The sequence below is a fragment of the Protopterus annectens genome, chromosome 6.part0, assembly GCF_019279795.1.
Source record: "Protopterus annectens isolate FY-2018-M chromosome 6.part0, PAN1.0, whole genome shotgun sequence".
Lineage (NCBI taxonomy): Eukaryota > Metazoa > Chordata > Ceratodontiformes > Protopteridae > Protopterus > Protopterus annectens.
The window spans coordinates 1,873,029,026-1,873,043,001 of record NC_056737.1 but is presented as its reverse complement, the minus strand read 5'-3'; positions in this window follow the sequence as shown (position 1 = coordinate 1,873,043,001).

Here is a 13,976-nt window from a genome sequence, read left to right as displayed (position 1 = left end):
CTAAAAGCTTTTGCATTCCGGAGTAATTAACAAAAAACAGTTGCTTAACAACAATCTCTCTATACTCGTACATGTTATTCATGTAATCCTTTATTTTCTCTTTAGCACTCTGCAGCTGTGTCCCTTCTTGTTTTGTAAGATTCTCCCTGTTCTGCAATACTATAACCTTTGTTAATCCCTCTAAGTTATTCCAGTTACTTCATAACCGTATCTCATTTTCTTTTATTTTTACCCTATTTTAAAACTCCCCTTTCCTTTTATCTCACTTTCCAAGCCATATTTTCTGAAGAAATTTCTACCTTCCCTAATTACTCCCCAGTAATTTCCACTACCCATTCCTTAAATTCCCTCTGTTTAACAGATACGTAGTTAAGGGCCAGTATCTAATTTTTATTTGTTTATCCTGCATTTTTATTTTAATTATTATTGGTGCGTGATCTGAAAAAAATTATTGGATCTATATTAAAATTTTCAATTAAATGTACATGTTCCATTGAAATCTAATTTCTGTATAGCTTAGCCCAGTTTTTGTACCTTGGGGAATAATACGTAAATTTTATTTTGAATAAATAAATACATGCCAGCGTAATTCTCCTCCCTTGTCAGTAGCCCTTTACCACTACATATCATAGTTTATTATGTTTTTTCCTCTACTACCACTATTTGAGTAATCCACATATTTATTAAAGAAATAATCATATACATTTCAAATTAAAGGAGTCCATTACAGGAACTTTAAGTACAATAGGTAAAGGGAAAAAAGATTACAATAAGTGGAAAAATAGATTCAATGTAAAAAAATACAATGTGAAAATAAAGACATTGAAAAAAATATTAGTAACTATGATTAATGATTAAATGAATTGATATTTTTGAACTGCAATCCTTTTGGCACAACCACAAATGTAATTGTCTAATCAAATGTGCTACAGACAAAACTCTATTAGTTAAAGCTTCTGTGCAATGAGCCACCCAAAAAAGAAGTAAAGCTGAAGCCAACAAAAATCAGTATGTTTTATTGAAGGAGTCCAAATAGTACCATAATCCCCATAAAGACATTTTCCATAGTGAGAGGAAACAAAAGTGGAACATTAAAATTATGACGCACAGCTTCCCAAAAGACTTGCATTCTATGGCATGTCAGAAATATATGTTCTGGTTTCCAGACATTGACAATCTGAATGAAAGCAAACTCTCGTATCTAAAGGTCGGTAAACCAAAGATGCATGAACTGGTAATCTATATAAAGAGCAGAGCCAAAGAAAATCTTTCCAGATTGGAAAGTAAAAGTATTGTTTCTATGTTGATATAAGCCATGTAGTCACTGTGCAGAATAATTAAAATATCCATCAATAACATAAAAAGTGTGTAAAAAAATAAGATACCATTCATGAAGAGTTTCTGGAAGAGGAGAGTGTGTAAGTCTATATCACAGGAATACTAACTTGAATATATTTTAATTCCTCTTGTACCAAACCTCTTGAATGTTTGCTAGCAAGGCAAGCTGACCAAAAATTATCAGGCAATGCAGGTAAAAGTTGACCCAATAGAGATAGATCAGTGCCAGTAAATGTCATAATACTGGGAAAAGAAATAATGTATGCAAAAATAAAACTGGATGCAATAAGGAGAAACTACCTTTTTCTGGAGGTGAATAAATAATTCCTCGTGAACAGGGTTTAAAATTGTCCTCCCAAAAAAACTAAAAACTGCAGTTGATAAATGGGATGACCAAGAGAGAGAGGAAACAAATGAAGAGAAAAAACATATCCCAACATCCTGAGGAAAGTACCACTTAGAAAGTATACTTATTTAGTATAAGACAAAGGAAATGTGCCTCAATAATGCAAATGTTGACATGCTTGAGAAAATATAGCACTGCAAGCACCAGCAACATATGAAGGAAGTCCAAAGGGAATACGCAAAATGGAAATTCCCTGATTTGAAAAGGAAATGCCATGTAAACTATTTGTATTCAGTGAAACTGGTAAAACCAGAAAACTTTAAATGATTAAGAGAAAGTTCTACAATGAGAAAAATTGGTAACAGAAAGTTTAATAATATATAGGTGGCGTCTCAGTCACAACTGTAATATCATCTACATAAGACATAAAATATTGTACTAAAATATATGCACATGGATAGGATTAAGTTGTGAGAGACATCTGCACATTAACCTTAAAAAAGACTGCCCCCAACTACCCCCTTCTTATGTCAATATGCATTTTTATTTCAGATCCTAACCAACCATTAATTACTGGAATAATAACAGTAGAAGAGTAAATAAAGATAATACATCTAAATAAAGGTCCAAAGCCAAAGGCTTGCAAAATGTCAAATAAAGCTGTATGAGTGATATTATCAAAGGCTTTAACTAAATAACAAGATAAGATAAGATACAGCTGAGGAAGATATAGAAATATAAAAAAACAAGAAATTTTAAAAGCAACCGTAAGTCCCTTAATAGCAGACCAGAAATACCATAAACTCCTGGATCTATCAAAAAGTGCATACGCAAACGAAGTCGCAATTGCAATATTTTACAAAAGAGTTTGTAATCTGTATTGCATAAAGATATAAGATGCCAATGCGAGTCAGCAACTGACAGTTTCCCTTTTTCCAAATAAACTTTAAGGCTATTTGAAGAAAATCAGGATTAGTAAATCCATCATGTAACCATTCATTGAATAAAGGAACTATAGGAAATAACTGCTCATCTGAAAGCGAATAATAAAAAAAATATGTGAAACCATCTAGACCAGGAACTGAGTGTTTAACATGTAATATAGAACTTGATTTGTTAACCTCTATTACAGTAATATGGTCATCTGTTGCTGCTTGAAAAGACACAGGGATAGGAGGAATAGGCCAGTCAACAGTATCTGTAGGCTTACCAGCATATAGGGTGGGCAAATATCCATTAACCAGTCTTAAAATAGCAATTGTATCAGTAACAGTGGCACCATCTGCTACTACTAAACTGTCAAAAAAGTCTCCTTATGCAAGACCCTGTCTCAAAGACAAAGTGAAAGTAAATTTTACTGTAATTCAGAAATCACACAAGTGCAAAGACTGAATGAAATTCTGTGTCTCTGGATTCAATGTGCAGACAACATATAGACAATTTTCACAGACATCTACACATATTACACCTAGCTATTACATCAGAGACATGCAGGTAGACAGACTAATATTGCACATAATTAGAAATATATTTTCCCATGTGAGGTTATACTTCTTCTCCCCTTTCTTGGAGAGAATGTACTAGATTTCACAGCTTAGGTTGGGCATGCACCATATTCTGCTGAATAACCATCCTGAAACATTTTTTTTTATCAAATTCACGTTATTTTTTTCCAACTGTGTCTCCTGTAGCATAGATATTTGCAATCTGCATTGTTTAATATAGCACAGTGCTCTTTCTTTTTGTATATACATGTGAGATGATTTGCATTTAAAGATAATATGGAAAGTGCTGTCATTATGATAAGAACTTATTATTCCCACTTGTTATGTATAACAGTTTTTTTTTTTTTTCAAATGTCTTGCTTCAGCTTTTAGTTTAGTACGGGAACTCAATAAACTCTGTTTAGGCTTTGGGTGCAGCCTGCATGGAGTTTCTGTGTTAGTGCAATAAGCAGCAGCGCTAATCGCATATTCTTGCCACTTAACACATGCACAAATACAAGCAAGGTTTTGTGGCCAACAACACTGCTGCTGCTTCTACAAAACTTTGCAAAGCAACACGACAACAGAAACATGATGCATTCAAGGTAGCCATTGAGCAAACTTGCTCAACAAAATTGTGCAGACAGCAACAATGACTACCAGGGTTGCAAATACTGCAATAACATCAGTAATAACACAGTAAAAAAGTGGACTATGTGCAAGGCACACAACTACAATTATTTGCAGAATGGGAGGAAGGTGTGAAGACTAGTAGAGAAGGGTGAAGGCTGCCAGCTTAGCCAGATAGAATTGTGCAGATAATTCTATCATTTGTAAATATGAATGTTGAAATACAAGCTTGTCTTTTTAAAGGAAAGAATGTGCTGTGAAATGTTGAACTTAAAACAATGTGGCAACATTGCCCTCTACTGTTAAGAACGCTAATTAATATGTGACACCCATGCCCTGGCCCAGCAATCAAGGAGCCTCAATCCTCACCACTAACACCAGAGAGGGCATCTCATATATGAGGAAAGGATAACAAATACACACAGTAAAGTGTAATATCCCTTAAGAGCACACAGAGATCACAGTCACTCCGGGGCTGGTCACTCCCTTCCTCCTCAGGTCCCCAGTAAGACTCGCCACTGGCACAGCTATAGGATCCAGATCTCAGCCTACCTGGGCAAGCTAAAATCTCCAGCACCCTCTCTGTCCAACCAGTGCTTCATGTCCCTGCCCAAGTAGTTGACACACACACACTTTGAGATAAGAATTTACACAACCACACAGACACTTCTGGGGAAGGCTGGCACAGGTTCTCCAGCTGTGCCCTTTTTACCCAGACTATACAGTAGTAATTACTGCCACCACCCAGTTAATATTTATCAGCTACTCAAAGGCCCTTAAAAGGGTGTCCAATTATTACTGTGCAATATTATTATCCAGTTGGTAGATGTGACTAAACAGTCTCAAGGCTTATTAGAGTGACTTGGTACACGATCCTTATATAAATGCAATGTACTCTAGAGCATAACTTATCTCTACACAAACCAGCTACAGTTAAAAGGTTTTAGAATATTTAATAATAAATAATTAAAACCACAAGGCAATATTTTGTACTACACAGTCCGTGCTAGTCAAGAGTTCAGAGATCACACAGAAATACTTAAAATAAATCAGTAATGCAGTTCTGACATCACAGAAAAACACTTAGTCTAAACATTCTAATTCCTAGCTACTTCTAGGAGAAAACACAGTTCTAACATACTACTTACATAAAGAGAGCATAAGGCAGTGCTGAGTTGGATGTTCAAGACAAAAATGCTTAACGCATTCTGGTTCTCTCTGTTTAAATTGAAACTGCAGTTCTGATAAAACATTACATCATTTCACACGTACATGGTGTTCCCAGGCTGACAGAAACTGTATTTACATATTTTTACACTTAGAGTAATAAAGGACATTCCACATGTAAATTCTGGTCGTTAACTTTAGCCTTAAAACAATAGGCAGGAATCCTTCATCTAGCTGAACTGGAGCCGACTTGTAAACATCAAAGGCAGCCATGAAATAATTCTAATTTCAAAGGACCAACAAGAAATGCTTAACTTAGCTTTCTTTACAGCAGAGGGCAATGTTGCCACATTGTTTTAAGTTCAACATTTCACAGCACATTTTTTACTTTAAAAAGACAAGCTTTTATTTCAACATTCATATTTACAAATGATAGACTTATCTGCACAATTCTATCTGGCTAGGCTAGCAGCCTTCACCCTTCTCTACCAGTCTTCACATTTCTCCCCCCTGGAGAATTCAAGCTAGTTTTTCAAGTGACCCTTGAGAAAAGCCACTTGAGAGGGTCAGGTCTATCTGCATATACCTACCTCATTCCCTGTCTTGAGAGCCCATCTGCATTGGCATTGCTAACCCCACTGTGGTGCTGCTCTGACTTATATGCCTGCAACTCTAGGCTCCATCTTAACAACTTGGCATTTTGCTGGCTGGCTCTGTTTAACCATGTTAGGGGGTTGTGATCTGTCCTAACAGTGAATTTCCTTCCATATAGATAAGGCTGAAGTTTCTGCAGTGCCCACACTATGGCTAGACATTCTTTTTCTATAGCTGCATAGCATTCCTCCATGGGTTGGAGCCTATGACTGAGAGAAACCACTGGATGCTCTTCTCCCTCTGAAGAAATCTGGCTAAGTACAGCTCCCACCCTATAGTTCAAAGCATCCACCTGTACAACAAATTATTTGCTGTAGTCTGGAGTGGCTAACACAGGGTGTCCTCCCAAAGCAGTTTTAAGCTTCTGGAATGCCTGCTTACATGCTGGGGTCCACACTACATTATCTGGCCTGTTCTCCTTGTCAGGTCTGTGAGAGGAGCAGCTATGGTACTATAACTGGGGACAAACTTTCTGTAGCACCCTGTTTTCCCTAAAAATGCCCTCACTTGCATTTTAGTAACAGATGCAGGCTATGCCTGAATGGCTTCCACTTCAGCAGGTTCTGGCCTTATCTTACCACTCTCCACTCTATGTCCTAGGTAGGAGACCTCTGTCATACCCACCTGACATTTGCTCAGCTTAATGGTCAACCCTGCCCTATGTAGTCTGCCCAGCACCTCCCTGACATGCTGAAGGTGCTCTGGCCAGGAATGGCTATAGATGGCAATATCATATAGGTATGCAAGGGCAAACCCTCCTGCTCCTACTAGGATATGATCTACCAGCCTCTGTAAAGTTGCTGGGGAATTCTTCATCCCAAAGGGCATCTTTGTGAACTCATACAAGTCAAAAGGAGTCACAAAGGCTGACTTCTCTCTAGCACTGGGAGTCAAGGGCACCTGCCCGTAACCCTTGGTAAGATCAATGGTAGTAAGATACTTAGCCACACCCAGCTGCTCTAGGGTCTCATCTGCCCTAGGCATGGGGTAAGCATCTGACTCTGTGTGACTATTTAATTTCCGGTAGTCCACACAGAACCTGGTGCTGCCATTCTTCTTTGGCATCAGCACCACTGTGGAGGCCTAGGGACTGTTGGACTCTTGAATCACCTCTAGTTCCAACATGTCCTGTACCTCCTCCCTGAGGGTCTGTCTGACTCTCTCAGGCACCCTATAAGGGGCCTGCCTAATAGGCCTTCGGGGTCCTTTATCCAACTGGTTCTGCACTAGGTGGGTGCACCCTGGTTTGCCAGTGAACATGTCCCCATGTTCCTGCAACACTGCTCAGATTTCTCAAGCCTGGGTAGGAGATACTTGCTGGGACATTGCTACCCCTTCCACTGAGGTGTCAGCCCAAGCCTCACAGAGGAGATCAGTCCCCAGATCTCCCTTAGACTCCTCCTGCAATCCACTGCAAATTCTCAGCACAAGGGCCTCCCAATCATGGTAAGGTTTCATCATGTTTACATGGTACAATTTGGGCACTGCCATCTGGCTAGCAGTTCCACCATGTAGTTAACATCACTTACCTTTCTTACCACCTTGTAGGGTCCCTCCAAAGCTGCTTGCAGCTTGTTGTGTCTGACAGGAATGAGAACCATTACCTGCTGCCCCACAGCATACTCTCTAGATCAAGCAGTCTTGTTATACCACACCTTTTTTTTGTTGTTGGGCTTCTGCCAGGTTTTCCTGGGCCAAGCCCATGAGTTTCCTGAACCTTGTCCTGAGGTTTAGGACGTATGCCACAACAGACTCCTTGTGAGACTCGCACTTACCTTCCAACTCATCTTGAATTAAATCTAGAGGTGCCCTCACCCTATGCCGATACAGCAACTCAAAGGATGAAAAACCTGTGGATTCCTGGGGAACCTCTCTGTAAGCAAACAACAGATAGGGCAAATATGTGTCCCACTCTCTCTTAAACTGATCTGCAAATGCCCATAGCATGGACTTGATTGTAGAGTTTACCTCTCAACAAGACCATTAGTCTGGGGATGGTAAGGGGTGGTCTTCATGTGCTTCACCCCACAGGTCTTCCACAGATAAGCCTGACGGTCTGATATGAAATTGGCACCTCTGTCAGTCAGTATTTCTTTTGGTAAACCTACCTTGCTGAAAATCTCTAACAAAGCATTTGCCATATTCTCTGCCTCAATGGAGGACAGAGCCACTGCCTGAAGGTATTGTGTAGCATAATCCACTGCTAGGGTATATTTTTCCCTGTGGAACTTGGGGTACTCATAGGACCTACAATATCCATAGCTACCATCTGAAATGGCTTCGCAATCACAGGCAAAAGCATCAAAGGAGCTCTCACCTTGTCTCCTGCCTTGCCTACTTTTTGGCACTGCTCACAGGTCCTGCAGTACACTGTTACATATCTGGAAATTCCAGGCCAATAGAAGTTCTGCATAATACACCTCTTTGTACGTTTTATGCCCATATGACCTGTAAAGGGAATATCATGGGCTATGGCTAGAAGCACCAGATGGTAGACTCTAGGCACTACCAACTGTTGTACACTCTCACCTTCTAGCCCTCCTTCAGGGGTCCACTACCTGTATAGTAACCCTTTGTCCCATTATACAGATTCATCCTTTCCTTGAGAATCAGGTGCCTCCCTAGCTATCTGCCTCAGGCCTTGCAATATAGGGTCTGAGAGCTGAGCCTATCTCAACTCTCTCCTTGTAACCCGTCCCAGCTTCCCTTCCACAGGAAGTCTGGCATACTTTGACAGTGGTGCCTCACTGTTAGCCTGAGTACTACTACTCACCTCTACCTTTTCAGTCACTCTGTCCAAGGGGCCATCAGTACCCCCAAGCAGCTGTGGCTCACCTTCAGTCTCACTGCTACAGTGTAGCTCCCTCCCTGAAGTAACCACCTCACCAGCCTGGTAGCAATTATGCAGTCTGTCTGTGTCTCCCCCAGGCTACCAAACCCACATGCTTGTCTCCTAGTCTGACCGTGTGCAACTGCATAAGCACATGATACTGCCTCATCCAAATCCTTCCCTATCAGGACATCTGCAGGATGGTAGTTTAGTACCCCTGTTGTCTCAAGACAACCTACTATTGACATTTAGTATTTCCCACTTACAGGCTCCTTCACCTTTTGTTCCCCATCTTGCTTCTGTGGACATCTGTATGCCACCTGGCCACACTGGTTGCATTCAAAACATTTAACCCTAGATCCTGGATGTGTACCTGGACAAGTGGCTTCTGCTGCTACTGGCAGATTCTGTTGAGGCAGTTTGTGCTGCCCACCATGGGTTCCTTTAGACCTGTGAGCAGTACTGGGGTACCCTTCCTGTGCAGGGCTGCCCTGCTTGCCAGGTATAGGTCTCCCTTCTTCCCCAACTCATCTGACGTAGTACATTGTCTATCAGCTAACCAGATCCTCATGTTCTCAGGCAAAGTGCTAAGGGCTTGTTCCCTCACCAAAAGGTATGCCAGCCCTTCAAAAGTGGTGATCTGACATCCACTCACTCACCTATGGAAACAAGTGCTCAATTCAGCAACATATTCACACACACTTTCATCTGCCTTGCATCTATGCTCACAAAACTTTTTCCTATACATTTCAGGTGTTAGCTTAAACAGTTCTAAAAGACATTTCTTTACAGCAGAATAATCAAAACATGCAACGTTAGACATTTTAGATAAAACAGTTACAGCTTTACCATGGAGTAAGGGGGTCAGGAACCGTACCCAGAGCCCTTGGTCAACTTCATACGGTTTACATACCCTCTCAAACATATGAATAAAACTATCAAAATTATCCCCCTCTTTTAACTGTGGAAGAAATTTACTGACCTTTTGTGCTTCTGGGGTCGAGTTACTCACTTCCCCATTATCTCGCTGACTATGGCAAAGAGTCAGCATCTCCTTCTCATGCTGCCTCTGCCTCTCTTGTTCCTCAGCTTACAGATGTAACAGTTTCTCTTTCTCCTCAGTCTGCAAACATCACAGTCTCTTATTTGCTTCTAATTCCACATGCCTGGCCTCCAACTCAAGTATCTTTAGCTCCAGCTGGATTTTTAAGTCCACTGCAGAAAGGTTGAGCTGTCCATTCTCCGAGGGAATTATATCTCCACTACCAGTCTGATTGTCATCCTGGTTGCTGTTTTCTGATGCAGCTGTAACCAAGGTTGCAATCATGTCTGCCGTAGTCAGGTTTCCATGCACCAGTCCCCTAGCCTGGCACATCTCTGCCAGCTGGATCCTTGTCAGCTTTCCATACTCCTCTGCTGACATGCTGCCTGCTCACCCTGACAAACTAAGCTAACAAAAGAAATAAAACAATTGTAATCTGAACTATGAGTATTCACTGCATGGCTGTTTTAGAGTACAAAAACACCTTCAAAGCTCACTGTACACAAGCTACAGGATTCACTCTACCCGCACCACTACAAGCCAATTAGTATTTGCCAACTAATTAATATGTGATGTGGATATCCCACCTCTGCCAAACAATTAATATGATGATATCCCAACCACTGCCACTAATTAATATGTGAGGTGGATATCCCACCACTGCCACCAATTAATATGTGATGCGCGTGCCCTGGCCCAGCAATCAAGGAGCTGCAATCCTCACCACTAACACCAGAGAGGGTGTCTCATATATGAGAAAAGGATAACAAATACATAGAGTAAAGTGCAATTTCCCTTAAGAGCACACAGAGATCACAGTCAGTCTGGGCTGGTCGCTCCTTTGCTCCCCAGGTCCCCAGTGAGACTCCCCACTGGCACAGCTATAGGGTCCAGCTCTCAACCTAGCTGGGAAAGCTAAAATCTCCAGCACCCTCTCTGTCCAACCAGTGCTTTGTGTCCCTGCCCAGGTAGCTGACACACACACACACACACACACACACACACACACACACACACACACACACACACACACACACACACACTTTGAGATAAGAGTTTACACAACCACACAGACACTTTTGGGGAAGGCCGGCACAGGTTCTCCAGCTGTGCCCCTTTTACCCAGACTATATGGTAGTAATTACTGCCACCACCCAGCTAATATTTATCAGCTATTCAAAGGCCCTTAAAAGGGTGTCCAATTATTACTTTGCAATATTACTATCCAATTGGTAGATGTGACTAAACAGTCTCAAGGCTTATTGGAGTGACTTGGTACAGGATCCTTATATACATGCAATGTACTCTAGAGCATAACTTATCTCTACACAAACCAGCTACAGTTAAAAGGTTTTAAATATTTAATAATAAATAATTAAAACCACAAGACAATACTTTCTACTGCACAAGTCAGTGCTAGTCAAGAATTCAGAGATCACACAGACATACTTAAAATAAATCAGTAGTACAGTTCTGACATCACAGAAAAACACTTAGTCTAAACTTTCTAATTCTTAGCTACTTCTAGGAGAAAACACAGTTCTAACATACTACTTACTTAAAGAGAGCATAAGGCAATGCTGAGTTGCATGTTCAAGACAAAATGCTTAATGCCTTCTGGTTCTCTCTGTTTAAATTGAAACTGCAGTTCTGATAAAACATTACATCATTTCACACTTTAATGGTGTTCCCAGGCTGACAGAAACTGCATTTACATTATTTTACACTTAGAGAAATAAAGGACATTCCACATGTAAATTCTGGTCATTAACTTTAGCCTTAAAACAATAGGCTGGAAGCCTTCATCTAGCTGGAGTGGAGCCAACTTGTAAACATCAAAGACAGCCATGAAATAATTAGAATTTCGAAGGGCCAACAAGAAATACTTGACTTAGCTTTCTTTGCAGCAGAGGGCAATGTTGCCACATTGTTTTAAGTTCAACATTTTACAGCACATTCTTTCCTTTAAGAAGACAAGCTTGTATTTCAACATTCATATTTACAAATGATAGAATTATCTGCACAATTCTATCTGACTAGGCTGGCAGCCTTCCCCCTTGTCTACCAGTCTTCACAGAAGGGAACAGCATGGGCAAATACAATGAAACATACACTAAGCAGGGAAAGTGTGCTGATGAAAATGAGCACAGACATGAATAATAAGAATGAAGAAACAAGAAGAGGGGATGGTAAATATGGCAATGTCCCCATAATGGGATTTGTCAATGCATGTACACTACCAAGACAAGTCAGTATCAAAACATTAAGTACATATGTAGCTAGCACAGTGTGTACTGATGTTTACAACTCCTATGCAAGTATATTACATCATCACACATGATGGTATATATGGGATGATCACACAAAGTTACATGTTAATGGAGATGAAGGGTTGTGATATAAACATCATGAGCATGCTCACTGGAGAGGACATTTAGCAAGGATGTTATATACAACAGGGGGTATGTGCATAGTGTGAAGATCTGCAAAATGACTGCTTGAATATGACTGACATGTCAGCATACCTCTCAACCAATTATGGACACATAGCAACAGACTCCTGGACAAATTTTGACAGAAACAAGCAGCGTCATGGACACTTTTAAAATACTATGACTTTTAATCTGAGGCATTGACAGAATATGTTAGTGTAATTTATTATACATATTTTGCAGGAACAGACATGCACAACCATAACGAATGTCAGTATTCTATGAGGTGAATTTACCACCCCTTCTCCAAAAATGACCACTTTTTGAAGGGGTTAAGAGGTATAATGTTAAACTTGGAGTTGAAATCAAGGCCAATCCTGGCCAGATGACAAATAAGCCACAAGCCACACCTGCAAGAATTAAACCCATGCCATAAATGTAGTCACTGAGCTATGTATTTACTGGGTGTAACACAGAAATATGTATTGTATAATCATCTAGTAGAACACCTTGAAGGGAAGACTGCACTCTCAAATCTAATGGGTATGTATCACAAAGAATAGTGCTGTATGGCCAACAAGATGTGTGGGAGCTTGCTGTGCCATATGTGATAAACTTGACTAAAGCATCCCTGGCTAACATAGGTATCAGCCATATGGATGATAGCACTTACAAACAACCCACTATTATGAGTGGTCTCCCTACACATAGCTGTGTATTGCATGCATATTCCACATGTAATAGCAATGGATATTGTCTGAAGCATATGCAATTGATGTGTAAATTAAGAAGCGATCCATTATAATAAATGGTGCAGTAGTATGTGTGACTGATGGCAATGCATCAAGTATGCCCATGTGCATAGAAAGTACAGCAGTGCAAATACTAATATCAATGAGTGAGAAAGCTGTCACATATTGTATACATACTAAACAATACATAGAGCACCTTATATAAGTACATGTCAAAACTCAGCACATGTGCCACAGAATCACTGTCACCCTGATATTGACACTGAAATCCTGACATACATTCATATGTGTTCATACAAACTATCAAGTGGCAGTACTGATGTGATGTAGTGGTGCATCTGTGATATTGTACTGCCACACTACAGCTGTACCTATCCTACAATTTGACTTCAACCTGTACATCACCTCCAAATAAAAAGTTTGGTCTGAATAACATGCAACACAGTGGAACTGTTAACACAGTCGTACAACTCTATTTCACATCATTACATCAGTTGTACATCATATGCCTGTATGTTTATCAGTGGAAATGTGTGGGTGAAGGCCCTGCTGCTATATGTGGGCACATTACAAATGAAGTGGATGCGGCTCATGCAGAACAGTTAATGACACAAATTCTGACAGTTACTTTATGCTGCTGAGGAACACCTGTATAATCCTTGTGAATAGCAACACAATAGTGTATACAGTGAGTTCAACAAAGTTGCAAGTGAATCTTAACATGTTATATGTTTGCCTATATAACAGCATTACATGTGGATGAAGTACATGCCCATGTAATCTGTATGATGTAATATTGTTGTAGGTCAGATATAATTTCCAGATGCTATGTATACACATGCACACCTGTGCCATACTGTATCTGTCACTGTGATAGTTGCATGACAATTATGTAGAAATATACTGCAGTACAAGAACACATGCCTTAGTAAGGCAAAATATAAAATACTTCATCCGATGTCAACAGTCTTCAGGAGGCATATTACTACAGCTGTTATGGAAGGAACATGTAACCAAATGGCAGCAGTGGCCATCAACACAGTAGCTCAAATCATAGATTGGAATACACTGTTGCAGAGTTACAGTAGGACCACACCTCAACATAGCACATGTGGATAACAACAACATAGGTATGTGCAATGTTCAGAGGGTCATAGGACATTATTAGGCTACCAGCCAAGAGCACATAAAATATTAGCCATTATTATATCATTTAAACACAAAATTGCTATAGCTATGTTACGGAAAATAGTAGTGGTATGTGCATATGTGTTTGATTTAATACAGACTGTCTGTCTATA